At 39.4% G+C, this 17072-nt stretch overlaps 1 protein-coding gene across 3 annotated transcripts in view; it reads left to right on the forward strand.

Annotated features, from left to right (window-relative positions):
- The window catches only part of ELOVL6 (ELOVL fatty acid elongase 6), a 136307-nt gene that overhangs the window by 61657 nt on the left and 57578 nt on the right, over positions 1 to 17072 (forward strand). The gene's annotated exons all lie outside the window — the stretch shown is intronic.

Raw genomic sequence — 17072 nt, forward strand, 5'->3', positions numbered from 1 at the left:
AACAGCTGTCCCGTGCAGCACCCAGCAGGCCCTCTACACACCACACACCAGCTGTGTGGACGTCTCCAGACATTGTCAAATACCTTCTGCAGGAGGCTCTCACCACCTCTGAGAACCACTGGTGTGGATGAAGAGAACAGAGGTCCACAGACTGTACCCTGGGAGCCCTTCAAACTTTAAAGATTGAGGGAGCTGAAGAGGGAGCTAGCAAATGAGAACAGGAAAAGGAGCAGTGGTGAAATTGAAGAAGAAACACGAGAATATAGTGTACCATAAATCAAGTGAAAAAAGTGTCGCAGAAAAGAAGGGATTACCATTTGTGTCAAATGCTGCTGTTCATCAAGCCACTCGAGATGAAGACTCTTCCTTAGGTATTTAAGGGTTTTAAACTTTAGAACAAATGGATTGCTGTGATAGGAAAATGCACCTGATGGAGCCTGCAGTGTGTGTGTTTCTACGGCATTAAACAAAAGCTTGTTTAATATGTCATAGAAACAAGTTCAATTGCTTTTTCTCTTTTGGCCACACCAGGTGGCATGTGGGGTCTTAGTTCCCCAACTAGGCATTGAACCTATGCCCCCTGCAATGGGAGGACAAGAGTCTTCAGCACTGAACCGCCAGCGAAGTCCCTATAGTATATATTTTAAAATTGAAATTCAGAGGGTGGTCACAAGCCAAATAAACTTTGTTGTTGAAAAATAGTATAAGATGGCACTTTAGAACCTGTGACATTTGGGATAGACTGCTGCTGCTGCTGCTGCTAAGTCGCTTCAGTGTCCGACTCTGTGCGACCCCAGAGACGGCAGCCTACCAGGCTCCCCCGTCCCTGGGATTCTCCAGGCAAGAACACTGGAGTGGGTTGCCATTTCCTTCTCCAATGCATAGACTGAGTACATACTAATTTCTGATTGCATGTTTCACTAGAAATCCTAATCTTTGGTGCCTTGTCCATTTATGGTATTAATAGTATATAATAAGTCATTTGTTACTAATGCAAATTCAAGTAAATTTGTGAATTTATATATTCATGAGTCGTTTCAGGACAATCCTTAACAGTGTGACTCTCAGCCTGTTGAATTCTAAAATGCTTTCTTGAGCTGGAAAGAAGGGACTGCTTTTGGATCTAGCAAACCAAGAATAAAGGTGAAAGGTTTGCCATCTGTAGGGGATTCCTCTCTGTCACAATAGAAAAGGGACTTTAGACTCTGCTCTCAATCAGCATAATCCATGTGATAAAATGAAAATAATCCCTCCAAGATGTCCATGTCTTAATCCCTGGAAGTGTTGACTATGTTACCTGACAGATCAAAAAGAGACTTCGCATGTGTGAGTAAGTTTAGGAATTTAAGATGAGGAGAGTGGTCTGGAATATCTGGGGAGACACAAAAAGGCAAAGGAGCAGATTTTCCCCAGAACCTCCAGAAAGAATGCAGCCCTGGGAACACCTTGATTTTAATCCCATGAGACTCATTGGAGACTTCTGACATTCAGAACTATAACATCATAAATGCATGTCATTTTCAACCCACTAACTTTGTGGGAATTTGTTACTGCCAATAGTAGGAAAGTAATACAATCCAGTTTGTAAGGCAGGTTTTCTTGATGACCAGCCTTCTCAAAGCTACTGTCCTTGGGCCTTATGTCACTGAATGAGCATTCAGATTTTGAAGTAGAAGTGTGACTAGCCTAATTAAAATCTTGCCTTATTATTATTTTCAAGAGTAAAATGAAATTGATAGTCTTTGCTTGGATAAGTGGGTGGTATCTCATGGGTGAAAAAATGTCTGTTAAGCTTGCTTATGGGCTTCCCTGGTGACTCAGTGGTAAAGAATTTGCCTGCCAATGCAGGAGATGCAGGAAATGCAGGTTCAATCCCTGGGTCAGGAAGATCCCCTGGAAAAAAGTAACATCCCATTCTAGTATTTTTGCCTGGGAAATCTCATGGACAGAGTAGCCTGATAGGCTACAGTCCATGGGATCGCAAAAGTCGGACACAACTTAGCGACTAAACAATAAACAACTACAGCAACCTTGCTAATATGTCATTGCTTCTTCTCGCCATTGCTAATTTTTACTCAGTCTTCATTTCTTATGTAAATATGATTTGGTGACAAAAAGGTGTCCATGAGTTAGACCATGAAGTAATCTTTATTATTGCTGACTTATTTTCTCCCTAATCCAGAAATATATTTAATCACCCAATAGTTAACATGAAAACGTAATTTTTTTTCCCTTGAGAGTATTTTCCAACTTTAAAGCTGCCTGAAGCAATGAATGTCAACAAAAAAAATGGTTTTGACTTGTTATTTTGTATTGGGATACAGCTGATTAGCAATGTTGTGATAGTTTCAGGTGAACAGCAAAGGGACTCAGCCATACATACACATGTATCCATTCTCCCCAAACTCCCCTCCCATCCCGGCTGCCACATAGCATTGAGCACAGTTTCCTGTGCTATACAGTAGGTCCTTTCAACTAAAACTCTTTGTAAATATAAGGAGATAGTTAACAGAAATGGATCACCTTTCAGTTCAAACAGTTCCTCCTTGAGTGTAGAGAAAATGCTCTCAGATTTGGGTACATATATGCTTATTTACTGGAGAAGGCAATGGCACCCCACTCCAGTACTCTTGCCTGGAAAATCCCATGGATGGAGGAGCCTGGTGGGCTGCAGTCCATGGGGTCGGTAAGAGTCGGACACGACTGAGCGACTTCACTTTCACTTCTCACTTTCATGCATTGGAGAAGGAAATGGCAACCCACTCCAGTGTTCTTGCCTGGAGAATCCCAGGGACGGGGGAGCCTGGTGGGCTGCCGTCTATGGGGTCGCAGAGTCGGATACGACTGAAGTAACTTAGCAGCAGCAGCAGCATGCTTATTTACATAGTTATCTGTGTGGCTGTCATTTTGACTTAAATCTGGGAACATTTTATGTCTGAATTGGATTTAATCTTGTAAACCTGAAATCCGGTTTCCATTCCATTGTGAACAATCATATGCTTTTCATAGTGTTTTCATTTCTGGTTTTAGTCTCCAGCGCTGAGATAAACCTATTATCCACAGAACATTCAGGGCTTCTTCAGAATAAAGACAAACAGGAAACATTTTTACTTTGACTCTGATTTTATTTTTATTTTTTATATATTTTATATTTCTATAGTCAGCTGGCCATTTAAGTGGATGACAAGATCTTTTTTTAAGCTTGCAGCCTTGAAACAAGCCCATAATTCTACATTGTACAACTTCTGGTCCAAGAAAATTTCATATTCAGGGGGCAAAAATCATCAATACCTCATTTATATTACTTGGTAGGTATCTGTTCACAGGAGTGTCCCTCAGCTCCTTCTATTTAATAGCCATTTCAGAATTCTGGTATGCTTTCTGTATTATCTTTATTATTATACTTTAAAATAACCAACAAGTGAGCATTTCTTCATTGGAAATTAAGATGCAAGCTTTCTGTTTCTTAGAACAAAGGGCATTTCTTTGGCTTTAGCACAATGAAATGGAATTGTTGATGAAATTACTTTCTGGATTCTCTTTCTGCTTGGTGCCTCTCCTATTAGGAAAGTACTGTGTTTTGTTGTTTGTGTTTTTGGTAATGGCCTCTAGAGTTTAACGTTGTACCATGACTAGTATCAGTAGCTTATGTATTATATAAGACAGTTATTTGAAAATTCTGACTTGAAGTGACAATCATTAGCAAGAATCAGGATGATTGAGAGCAATATTTGCAAACAAAACAGAAGCTAGAAATTGTTTTGTCAATGCAGAGCTTATTGTAAGTTAGCATTGTAAGATGGGAGGAGATGTGTCTAATTAAAACCACTGACACATTTTGGCTAACGTGTTAGAGGTTTTGGCATGTGTTTACCCTTTTTAAGGAAATAAAACTTTGTCAAAGAATTCTTTATCTTTTATTTACTGTCCTCAAAAATCTCTGATGCTTACTTTGACATTAATTCTTTCTGATTGGTTAGGTTAAACCATGTCGTCCAAAACAAAAATATTCTTGTATCTCTCGAGGATGCAGTACTTTAGGATTAAAATTGACCTTTACTCTATGTGACAATTCAGGACACAGCTTGACTGAAATAATGCCATGATTAGCCTAGCCATTTTCAAAAATTTTCTCAGAACAGGAGGATATCCATTCTTAAGTGATAAGTTAAAGAAGGTCCCATATGATAATGCCTGTGAAGAGGAATAATTCATTAAAGAAGATCCTTCAGTTCATACATGTGCTTAAGTAACTCCTGTAGCTACAGATGCTGACAATATAGATTGTGGGGAATATGCCAGAATGTACTAACTTAGAGTACTAGGATTAAAGTTCAGCCACATCTGCCCACTAGAATAGACGTATTTAATGCCAAATTTCTCTGTGAGCATATCTTTTCTTTAATTCTTTGTTGTCGTTGTTCAGTCGCTATGTCATGTCTGACTCTTTGCAACCCCAAGGACTGCAGCATACCAGGCTTCCCTGTCCTTCACCATCACCTGGAGCTTGCTCAAACTCATGTTCATTGAGTCAGTGATGCCATCTAACCATCTCATCCTCTATCGCACCCTTCTCCTTCTGCCCTCAAGCTTTCCCTCAAGCTGCATTTCTCAAGATGCAGCATCAGGGTCTTTGCATTAGGTGGCCAGAGTATTAGAGTTTCAGCTTCAACATCAGTCCTTCCAGTGAATATTCAGGGTTGATTTCCTTTAGGATTGACTGGTTTGATCCCCTTGCAGTCCAAGGGACTCTCAAGAGTCTTCTTCATCACCACAATTTGAAAGCATCAATTCTTTGGCACTCAGCCTTCTTTATGGTCCAACTCTCACATCCATACACGACTATCTTAAAAACCATAGGTTTGACTAGATGGGTCTTTGTCAGCAAAGTAATGTCTCTGCTTTTGAATATGCTGTTTATGTTTGTCATAGCTTTTCTTCCAAGGAGCAAGCGTCTTTGAATTTCATGGCTGCAGTCACTACCCTCTGTGATTTTGGAGCCCAAGAAAATAGTCTGTCACTGTTTCCATTGTTTCCCCATCTATTTGCCATGAAGCAATGGGACTAGATGCCATGATCTTCGTTTTTTGAATGTTGAGTTTTAGGCCAACTTTTTTCACTCTCCCCTTTTACCTTTATCTAGAGGCTGTTTAGTTCCTCTGTGCTTTCTGCCATTTAGGGTTGTGTCATCTGCATATATGTGGTTATTGATATTTCTCCCGGCAATCTTGATTCCAGCTTGATCTTCATCCAGCCTGGCATTTTGCATGATGTACTCTGCATAGAAGTTGAACAGGCAGGGTGACAATATACAGCCTTGATGTACTCCTTTCCCAATTTTGAAGTAGTCTGTTGTTTCACATCCAGTTCTAACTGTTGCTTCTTGACCAGCATACAGGTTTCTCAGGAGGCAGGTAAGGTGGCCTGGTATTCCCATCTCTTTAAGAATTTTCCAGTTTATTGTGATCCACACAGTCAAAGGCTTTTTTATTCTGCCGCCTCCCATCTCTAAGTCTTTCATTGCTCTCCATGACTTAAACCAGCATTCTCCATCTCTCTCTTTCTGGAATCACTATCCATCATTCTTCCCCCGCTTCTTCTTGCATCCAAGTCACATAATATATTTTAAGAAGGAGGAAGGAAAAGAAAATTAAGCCACAAATTTTGGTACTGTACTTTAACTATTAATGGTAACGAATTACTGGCCCCCTGCCTTAAAACCTATTGCAACTTTGAGCTAAGATGCAGGCAGAGTTAGCTCTGCTGTTTTCAGAACTCTGCATACTTTGACTTTCCGCTTTATTTCCAAACTAGATTTCTCCACTCCACTTAGCTCATGCCAGACACCACTGCTTCTTCCCACCCAAGTTCTCTTGCATCTGTCCATCCATCCAAAGCCTTAAGGGTCCACCTCAAAGCACCAACACATTTTTTCCTGTCAAAGGCAGAATTTGTTCCTACGTAGCAATTTTTTTTTAAACCATTCAATGGCATACTAACCACACTGCAAATGAAAAAAATGATTACATTTTGAATGGATGGAAAGATGTCAGCATTTTTTATCAATAAGTGAAAATATCTAGGGAAACAAAGGTAATTAATTGGTATCTCACCAATTTAAACATTAGAGAGGTGGCATTTTTTAGGGGGCTGTGTGTGTATGTGTTTTACACATTTTGAAAGTATTTTTCCCCAAAAGATCTCATTTCCAATTGTAAAAAGAAAATAACAAGAAAACAGTTTATCAAGTTGGGGTTGTTTGTTTGTGGGTTTTTTTTTGTAGCAAAGGGAAAAAAAATGTTGACAGATAATGTACAGACAACATTCTACAACAGGTCTGTCCTAAGAGGAGTGCTCTTCCCTGGAAAGTGATATATGACCATGTCATTGAATCCATTGTATTAATGTAACTACTTTGATCATGACCTACTTTGACAATAGAATGATAAAAAAAAAAATGGTTTTCTCACCTTAAATAAAGAGAACCTGTGATCTTTAAATTAGCATGTGAGGGGAAAGCAGAATGAGAAGCAGAGGTGTTTGCAACTCAAAGCTCAGAAGTCACACAATATATGCTGGGTCAAACAGATTAGAATAACACCCTTTTCTTCAGTAATGGCTTGTCTTTCCGTTATAAACTCACCATTTGTATTAATTATGGACATACTCCATTATTCACAAAATTATTTCTCAGAATTTCTGGGCACAGAGTTAATGCCCAGTTACAATTTACTTAAGGATAAAAACTGCTGAAAATTTCCCATCATTTTTAATATAGAAAAATGCTTGAAGTCTTGGTGGAACTCTCAAGAAAGTGACAGTCCTGCCCTGGCTAGACTGTGCATAATTTCAGGATCCCGCACCAGAAAACCTCCTTTTATACCCTCATCAAATTGTAACCACGATACACATCCCCTGAGTGTCTTGTTGGGGGAGAAAGCAGTATATTTCCTTCAGTCTCTGGGTCTTGTTTGACATCAAACAAATAGATGACCATATGTTTCTCCAGCAAAGATGAATTTATTGGGGATCAGCAGAGAATTGCAGTTTAGGGTGTTACAACCATGATGAATCTCATGCAAGGAAAGGAGAATGCTTTTATAAGGAAGTACAGAGGGCTATAATAAACAGAATCCATGACTTTTCATTGGCAATGTTGTTGCCAGGCAAAAAGAGAACTCATTCTTTTTCCTGTTGGTCTCTGCTATGGTCACAGGGGCTTCCCTAGAGGCTCACTGGGAAAGAATCTGCCTGCCAATGCAGGAGACACAGGTTTGATCCCTGGGTAGGGAAGATCCCATGGAGAAGGAAATGGCAGCCCACTCCAGTATTCTTACCTGGAAATCCCATGGACAGAGGAGCCTGGCAGACTGCAGCCCATGGGGTTGCAAAAGAGTCAGACACGACTTAGCCACTAAAACAACAAAGAGAAGATGGCTGTGGGACGGGAATTTCCCCTTCAGGTCTCCGGACTGTATTTACTTGAGGTTTCTGTTCACTGATTTTTAGTCTCCAATTCATGTGTGTCCTACAATTTACTTTTAGAACCTTGAATTATTTTTCTGACTTGAATCAACAACCAAACTAAAGGAGAAATCTTAAAGGAGATGTGGCCTTACTGAGCAGCATACTTTCTGGGCTTCACACTCTTCAGCTCAGGAGGTGTACCAGATAGATCAGCCAAAGTCCTTTTAGGTCTCCTTTTTGTTCCTTTTCTCCCTCACAGCATATTTTCTCTTTCACAACTCCTTGTGTCTGACATGTACATAGTAGCCATTATAACAAGATCGCTGATATAAAGACACTCAGGTCATCTCCCCATGGGGTTCATTAGCAATTATCCTGTGTGAAATGCTACCCACATGAAAGTTTCGCCATTTTCAAACCTGTCTGACTTCCAAAGGAGTGCAAGTCATCTGGCAGAGATTTTGATGGGCAACTCAAGCTACTAAGTGCTGGTTCAGTGTAATCTCAGGAGTTGAAAAGAAAAAAGTTGAATATATATATACATATACATATATATATACACACACAGACACACACATACGCTCGTTAAGAAGTTTTGTTAGATAGAACAATAAATATCAATACGAATCATAAGCAGGTACACAGACTAGGTCAGAATAGGCAAAACATGTAGGAATGATTTGGAACAATATAGCATGATGAAGAAATCCAGATTTCTGAAGATAAAAAATAAAACTATTGTTTTGATTAATTACGGGCTATTTTCATTAATCACAGGGACAGAAATAAAAGGGGAAGAAAGGGTATATACAAACATATCCGTATTGCATTTGGGTGGTCCTTATTTGGTTGGTTACTTCTTATGTGTGCTAGGTCACTTCTGTTGTGTTTGACTCTTTGCAACCCCATGGACTGTAGACCACCAAGCTTCTCTGTCCGTGGGGTCTCCACGCAAGATTACTGGAGTGGATTGCCATTTCCTTCTCCAGGGGATCTTCCCAACCCAGGGATCGAGCCCACATCTCTTATGTCTCCTGCATTGGCAGGTGGGTTCTTTACTACTAGCGCCACCTGGGAAATCCTATAACTAATGTAACTGGGCTGTAGAATGACTATCTCAAAAGTATTCAGTTCAGTTGCTCAGTCATGTCTGACTTTTTGCGACCTGCATGGACTGGAGCACGCCAGGCCTCCCTGTCCATCACAAACTCCCAGAGTTTACTCAAACATATGTCCATTGAGTCGGTGATCTCATCTCATCCTCTGTCGTCCCCTTCTCCTCTCACCTTCAATCTTTCCCAGCATCAGGGTCTTTTCAAGTGTGTCAGTTCTTCATATCACGTGGCCAAAGTACTGGAGTTTCAACTTCAACATCAGTCCTTCCACTGACTATTCAGGACTGATTTCCTTTAGGATGGACTGATTGGATCTACTTGCAGTCCAAGGGACTCTCAAGAGTCTTCTCCAACATCATAGTTCAAAAGCATCAATTCTTCGCTCAGCTTTCTTTATAGTCCAACGCTCATATCTGTACATGACCACTGGAAAAACCATAGCCTTGACTAGATGGACATTTGTTGACAAAGTAGTGTCTTTGCTTTTTAATATGCTGTCTAGGTTGCTCATAATTTTTCCTCCAAGAAGCAAGCGTCTTTTAATTTCATGGCTGCAGTCACCATCTGCAGTGATTTTGGAGCCCCAAAAAACACAATGTCTGTCACTGTTTCCACTGTTTCCCCATCTGTTTGCCATGAAGTGATGGGACCAGATGCCATGATCTTAGTTTTCTGAATGTTGAGCTTTAAGCCAACTTTGTCACTGTCCTCTTTCACATTCATCAAGAGGCTCTTTAGTTCTTCTTTACTTTCTGCCATAATGGTGGTGTCATCTACATATCTGAAGTTATTGATATTTCTCCCGGCAATCTTGATTCCAGCTTGTGCTTGTTCCAGCCCAGTGTTTCTCATGATGTACTCTGCATAGAAGTTAAATAAGCAGGGTGACAATATCCTTGATGTACTCCTTTTCCTATTTGGAACCAGTCTGTTGTTCCATGTCCAGTTCTAACTGTTGCTTCCTGACCTGTATACAGATTTCTCAAGAGGCAGGTCAGGTGGTCTGGTATTTCCATCTCTTTCAGAATTCCCCACAGTTTATTGTGATCCACACAGTCAAAGGCTTTGACATAGTCAATAAAGCAGAAATAGATGTTTTTCTGGAACTCTCTTGCTTTTTCGATGATCCAGAGGATGTTGGCAATTTGATCTCTGGTTCCTCTGCCCTTTCTTAAACCAACTTGAACATCTGGAAGTACACAGTTCACGTATTGCTGAAGCCTGGCTTGGAGAATTTTGAGGATTACTTTACTAGCATGTGAGAGTGCAATTGTGTGGTAGTTTGAGTATTCTTTGGCATTGCCTTTCATTGGAATTGGAATGAAAACTGACCTTTTCCAGTCCTGTGGGCCCTGCCGAGTTTTCCCAATTGGCTGGCATATTGACAGCAGCACTTTCACAGCATCATCTTTCAGGATTTGAAATAGTTCAACTGGAATTCCATCACCTCTACTAGCTTTGTTTGTAGTAACACTTCCTAAGCCTTGCTTGACTTCACACTCCCCATGAGTGACCACACTATCATGGTTATCTAGGTTATTAAGACATTAATGATTTAATGATCATGAATGATCTTCCTTAATGATCTTTCTCAGTGATCAGTGCAAAGAAATAGAGGAAAACAACAGAATGGGAAAGACATTGTACAGGAGATAGGGATCAAGACCATCCCCATGGAAAAGAAATGCAAAAAAGCAAAATGGCTGTTTGAGAGGCCTCACAAATAGCTGTGCAAAGAAGAGAAGTGAAAAGCAAAGGAGAAAAGGAAAGATATAAGCATCTGAATGCAGAGTTCCGAAGAATAGCAAGAAGAGATAAGAAAGCCTTCTTCAGCGATCAATGCAAAGAAATAGAGGAAAACAACAGAATGGGAAAGACTAGAGATCTCTTCAAGAAAATTAGAGATACCAAGGGAACATTTCATGCAAAGATGGGAGTGATAAAGGACAGAAATGGTACGGACCTAACAGAAGCAGAAGATATTAAGAAGAGGTGGCAAGAATACACAGAAGAACTGTACAAAAAAGATCTTCATGACCCAGATAATCACGATGGTGTGATCACTGACCTAGAGCCAGACATCCTGGAATGTGAAGTCAAGTGGGCCTTAGAAAGCATCACTGCGAACAAAGCTCATGGAGGTGATAGAATTCCAGTAGAGCTATATCAAATCCTGAAAGAAGATGCTGTGAAAGTGCTGCACTCAATATGTCAGCAAATTTGGAAAACTCAGCAGCCCACAGGACTGGAAAAGGTCAGTTTTCATTCCAATCCCAAAGAAAGGCAATGCCAAAGAATGCTCAAACTACTGCACAATTGCACTCATCTCACACACTAGTAAAGTAATGCTCAAAATTCTCCAAGCCAGGCTTCAGCAATACATGAACCATGAACTTCCAGATGTTCAAGCTGATTTTAGAAAAGGCAGAGGAACCAGAGATCAAATTGCCAACATCCTCTAGATCATCGAAAAAGCAAGAGAGTTCCAGAAAAACATCTATTTCTGCTTTATTGACTATGCCAAAGCCTTTGACTGTGTGGATCACAATAAACTGTGGGGAATTCTGAAAGAGAAGGGAATACCAGACCACCTGACCTGCCTCTTGAGAAATCTGTATACAGGTCAGGAAGCAACAGTTAGAACTGGACATGGAACAACAGACTAGCTCCAAATAGGAAAAGGAGTATGTCAAGGCTGTATATTGTCACCCTGCTTATTTAACTTATATGCAGAGTCCATCATGAGAAACGCTGGGCTGGTAAAAGCTCAAGCTGGAATCAAGATTGCCGGGAGAAATATCAATAACCTCAGATATGCAGATGACACCACCCTTATGGCAGAAAGTGAAGAGGAACTAAAAAGCCTCTTGATGAAAGTCAAAGAGGAGAGTGAAAAAGTTGGCTTAAAACTCAATATTCAGAAAATGAAGATCATGGCATCCGGTCCCATCACTTCATGGGAAATAGATGGGGAAACAGTGGAAACAGTGTCAGACTTTATTTTGGGGGGCTCCAAAATCACTGCAGATGTGACTGCAGCCATGAAATTAAAAGATGCTTACTCCTTGGAAGGAAAGTTATGACCTATCTAGATAACATATTCAAAGGCAGAGACATTACTTTGCCAACAAAGGTCCGTCTAGTCAAGGCTATGGTTTTTCCAGTAGTCGTGTATAGATGTGAGAGTTGGGCTGTGAAGAAAGCTGGGTGCTGAAGAATTGATGCTTTTGAAGTGTGGTGTTGGAGAAGACTCTTGAGAGTCCCTTGGACTGCAAGGAGATCCAACCAGTCCATTCTGAAGGAGATTTGCCCTGGGATTTCTTTGGAAGGAATGATGGTAAAGCTAAAACTCCAGTACTTTGGCCACCTCATGCGAAGTGTTGACTCATTGGAAAAGACTCTGATGCTGGGAGGGATTGGGGGCAGGAGGAGAAGAGGACGACAGAGGATGAGATGGCTGGATGGCATCACTGACTCGATGGATGTGAATTTGAGTGAACTCTGGGAGTTGGTGATGGACAAGGAGACCTGGCGTGCTGCAGTTCATGGGGTTGCAAAGAGTCGGACACGACTGAGTGACTGAACTGAACTGAAGCATGGCCCCGCCCATCAGAACAAGACTCAGTTTCCCCCTCAGTCAGTCTCTCCCATCAGGAAGCCTCCATAAGCTCTTATCCTTCTCCATCAGAGGGCAGACAGACTTAAAACCACAATCACAGAAAACTAACTAGTCTGATCACATGGAACACAGCCTTGTCTAACTCGATGAAACCATGAGCCATGCTGTGTAGGGCCACCCAAGATGGACAGGTCATGGTGGAGAGTTCTGACAAAACGTGGTCCACTAGAGAAGGGAATGGCAAATCACTTCACTATTCTTGCCTTGAGAACCCTATGAACAATATGAAAAGTATTAAGTACCTACAGTTAACGGTTGTGCTGTATGATTGTGCATTTAAGAGTACATTTAGTAAGCAAGAGTCCATACCATCTAGAAATTTCTAGTTATTGTGATAAAACAGTGCAGTGTTACAATTATACCCAGCTATGGAGGCCTGTCAGAATATGAAGTATTATTGGATTCCTGTTGAAATTTTAGGGACGTCATCTATCCACATTAAATAGTAAGTGGGCCTGCAGCAAGTCATTATTCATCTTGACTGTAATTGAAACTTTACCAAAGAGATACCAGGATGGAAATACAGTTTTAATCCACTTAAATCACCCTTTTGGCTAAAGAAAAATTATCTTCTAGCAAAATGGAAAAATCATAACATTCAACTATGAATGATAAATTTTTACTCAGTTAATGCTTCCTCAGATGACTCCTTCTCTTAATAGAACCCTAAACTTAGTTCTCAATTACCTCAAAGCATATTGAACATTTTTATTTTTTGTGTATTTACTCATTTTTACTACAATTTTTAAAGTTTATACTCCTTTTACAGTTATTGCAAAACATTGGTTATATTTCCCATTTGTAAAATACAACCTTGTAGCCTGTCTTATATCCAACAGTTGATTTCTCCTACCCTCCCACCTTTATACTGCCCCTCCCCTTCCTTTCCCCACTGTTAACCAGTAGTGCTTTATATCTATGAGACTGCTTCATTTTTCTTATATTCATTAGTTTGTTGTATTTTTTAGATTCTTTGTATAAGTAATTTCATATAGTATTCTTTCTTATCTGTCTCATTTCAGTTAGCATAATGGCCTTCCAAGTCCATCCATTGTTACCAAAACATTATTTAAATTTCACCACAGTGGAAGATTTATGTAGAATACAATAAGTAACTTGTTTTTCATTATAATATTTATACTCAGTTCATATGATTGACTGGGGGCTTTCCAGGTGGCTCTAGTGGTAAAGACCCTGCCTGTCAATGTAGGAGATGTTAAGAGATGTGGGTTCAATCGCTGGGTCAGGAAGATCCCCTGGAAAACTAGTGATTACCACTAGTGGAGAAGGGCATGGCAACCCACTGCAGTATTCTTGCCTGGAAAATCCCCATAGACAGAGGAGCCTGGCGGGCTACAGTCCATAGCATCACAGAGAGTCAGAGATGACTGAAGCGATGGTGCTCATTATTGACTGCCTGGGACCCAGATAGAGCCTAGACAATTGATTTTTGTTTACCTGCATGCTTGATCACAGCCATTTCAATTTTTGGTAGTTTTGACCAATATGTGTGAATGCAGCCACGTGACCCTGAACAACCAATGTCATCACATGCCCCACCTCATTTCCTTTTCTGTAGAACATTTGTCCCTCACAGTTCTCAAATTCTGCATGTTTATATTGATCAACTTGGTTGCCCTAGCTGTGGACTTGAAGATTCTTAAAGAGATCTTTAGCAAACATGTGGAAAAGGGAACAGCCCCGGCCAGGAACCTAGCAGTATCTTAGGACTAATTCTCATTCTAGAACTGAAGAAATTTGAGGAAAGACTACAGAGGGAGGACTTTTATTCTTTGGTTCATTCTTCAAGGCACATTATTTTTCCCTTAGGCTAGAATGATAGGATCATATAGACATTCTTTAACTTGGTTCATAATTGGGAGTAATATAATTAATGTAACTATAACAGAACTTGGAATTAGAGTGAATGAGCAAGAGAAAGAATAATAAATTGTTGAAAGGAAGAGTTTTCAGGGATACATATAGTGAATTTGTTCTGAAGAGAATTTGGATCAAAGACTTCCACTGCCCAGAAATTGTGGCAGTTGAAACAAAGGTATAGAGATTTCCTCTTCATCTTTTCACAAACAGGGTGCCACAAAGTTACAGAACAGCCTTGTAATTCTGTAAAGGGGTTTAAGGAATTCTTATAACACAGCAGATAAATTCTTCTTACCATAGAACTGAGGCTACTTAATCTCTAAGTCAGGCTCCTTAATCTCTAAGTCAGGCTCCTTGGTCATAACATGAAGAAAATGTTTTACCTACATTAAGGATGATTAAGAGAATTAAATACCAAAGTTTTTTAGCACTATCTCTACCCCCAGGAATCACTCCTTAAATCATAATACCTTTAATTTAGAAAAGAATATATGCTTTTGCTTATGACTACTGTCTACATTAACTTAATAAATTTTGTTTTTCTTGAGTGAATCCTTATGTGCACATAGTAGAGTGATTCTGATTTTTAAAGTAATGCCATACACTTTCAAACTTAAAAAGAGTAAGGCAATAAATGTATTTATGGCCAAAACTGCTTTATTCTTCAAATGTTGAATAGTTAACAGTTTCCGTAAATTGTCTCACTTTTCCGCTTCTCTTTGAAATACAGAAATAGCCTCTTTCTTTCTGGAGGAAGAAAATGCATCATTTTTTTTTCTAAATATTTTATTCTTTTTAAGACATTAACTGGGAAAGGGAAAGTGAAAAAGTGAAACTGTTAGTTGCTGAGTTGTGTCCGACTCTTTGTGACCCCATGGACTGTAGTCTGCCAGGGTCTTCTGTCCATGGAATTCTCCAGGCAAGAATCCTGGAGTGATTCCCTTCTGCAGGGGATCTTTTCAACCCGGGGATCGAACCTGGCTCTCCCACATTGCAGGCAGATTCTTTCCATCTGAGCCACCAACTGTTGATTTATACAATGTTCTCTGAGTTTCCATGTGCCTGAGTACATTAATTATATTTTCTCTTATCAGAAAATTCAATATGACAAGATCATGATCATTCAATAAACATTTATTAAGCACTAGTCTGTGCCAGGTCTTGTTTCCAGAGTTTGTGGAAGTGATTTATTTAAATCTATTTACCAGTTGATTTCAGAAATCACCACTTTATTTGGTGGTGTTCACCAATTCAGTCATTGGCAATCCCTGGAAGAAGCGTGACGCTGTGTGAACAATAAGATCTCTCATGTGTCAGCAATTCGTGGCAGTCGTTGGGGAAAAAATACAAAGCCCTTTACAAGTAATCCTCTTTGGGTGAATGCATTTTTCTTTTTGTATTACATCTCGGAACTTATTTTTCAGCCCTTGAATGAAGAGTACCCATTTTAAAAGAAACATTGCTTTATCATATCAGAAAGTACTCAGTTGTTTCAGTTATTTGTAATACATGGCCTCTGTTACTTTATATTGAATTGTACTCTACGAAAACTTTGTGTTTTTATTCTTTATGGCATTCCCGATACTATTGTTCACTTCTCCTTGGTACACTAATAAATGTGCAGGACATGCAGATTCTATTCTATTTACCTGGACCTTCCTGACTAAAAGTCCCACCTAAACCTAACAAAAAGAAAAAAGGACTCATAAGATCCTGTGTTCCATCATTTTTTTTATTACTCTCCTTTCATCTCTCCATTATTTTTTCTTTTTTATCTTTTTTATTTCTGAAATTTCATTTATTTTTCTGAAAATTTTTTTAGACTTGTTAAAAATTACCACTTTTAGATTTTCATTAAAAATAACAGTGTAACAACTAGGACCTATTGTATAGGATGTGGAACTCTACTCTGTGTTCTGTGCCAGCCTGGATGAGAGGGAGGTTTGGAGGAGAATGGATACATGTGTATATATGGCTGAGTCCCTTCGCTGTTCACCTGAAACTGCCACAAGATTGTTAATAAAAACAATTTATTTTGTTAATACAAAATAAAAGGTTTACAGTTTGAAAAATAATCAGCTTGCCAATATATGAGGAAGCCAATTAAATAATTATTATGTTATTTGACATAACTCAAATGAAGATGGACTTTAGCTAAAAATTTCCTATGGGTTCTTATATAATTTAGTAGTAAAAAAAGGTGAAGTTCTATTAGATCCAACTGTTCTTAAAACTTAATTGATTCTCTTGAGTTTGCCTTTTGGTTTAGAATGCCTGAGCTCTTGGTTGTTTTCCTAATTTCATACATTATGTTGATAAAACAGTCTTCAAAAACAAAGTTCGTTAAAAGTGTTTGTTGGTGGGTAGGTATTTCCTGAAATGTAAAGGTTTGTTTTTTTTTTTACTTTATTTTTTAATTGAAGGATAATTGCTTTACAGAATTTTATTGTTTTTAAACCTCAACATGAATCAGCCATATGTATACAGCCCCTCCCTCTTGAACCTCCCTCCCATCTCCCTCCCCAGTCCACCCCTCAAGGTTGATACAGAGTCCCGGTTTGAGTTTCCTGAGCCATACAGCAAATTCCTGTTGGCTGTCTATTTTACATATGGTAATATAAGTTTCCATGTTACTCTCTCCATAATCTCACCCTCTCCTCCCCTCTCCCCATGTCCATAAGTCTATTCTCTATGTCTGTTTCTCCATTGCTGCTCTGCAAATAAATTTTTTGGTGCCATCTTTCTAGATTCCATATATATGCGTTAGTATATAATATTTCTTTCTCTTTCTGACTCACTTCACTCTGTATAATAGGCTCTAGGTTCATCCACCTCATTAGAACTGACTCAAATGTGTTCCTTTTTATGGCTGAGTAATATTCCATTGTGTATATGTACCAAAACTTCTTTATCCATTCATCTGTCAATGG

This window comes from Bison bison, unplaced genomic scaffold, assembly GCF_000754665.1.
Source record: "Bison bison bison isolate TAMUID 2011002044 unplaced genomic scaffold, Bison_UMD1.0 scf7180017864389, whole genome shotgun sequence".
NCBI classification, from domain to species: Eukaryota; Metazoa; Chordata; class Mammalia; order Artiodactyla; family Bovidae; genus Bison; species Bison bison.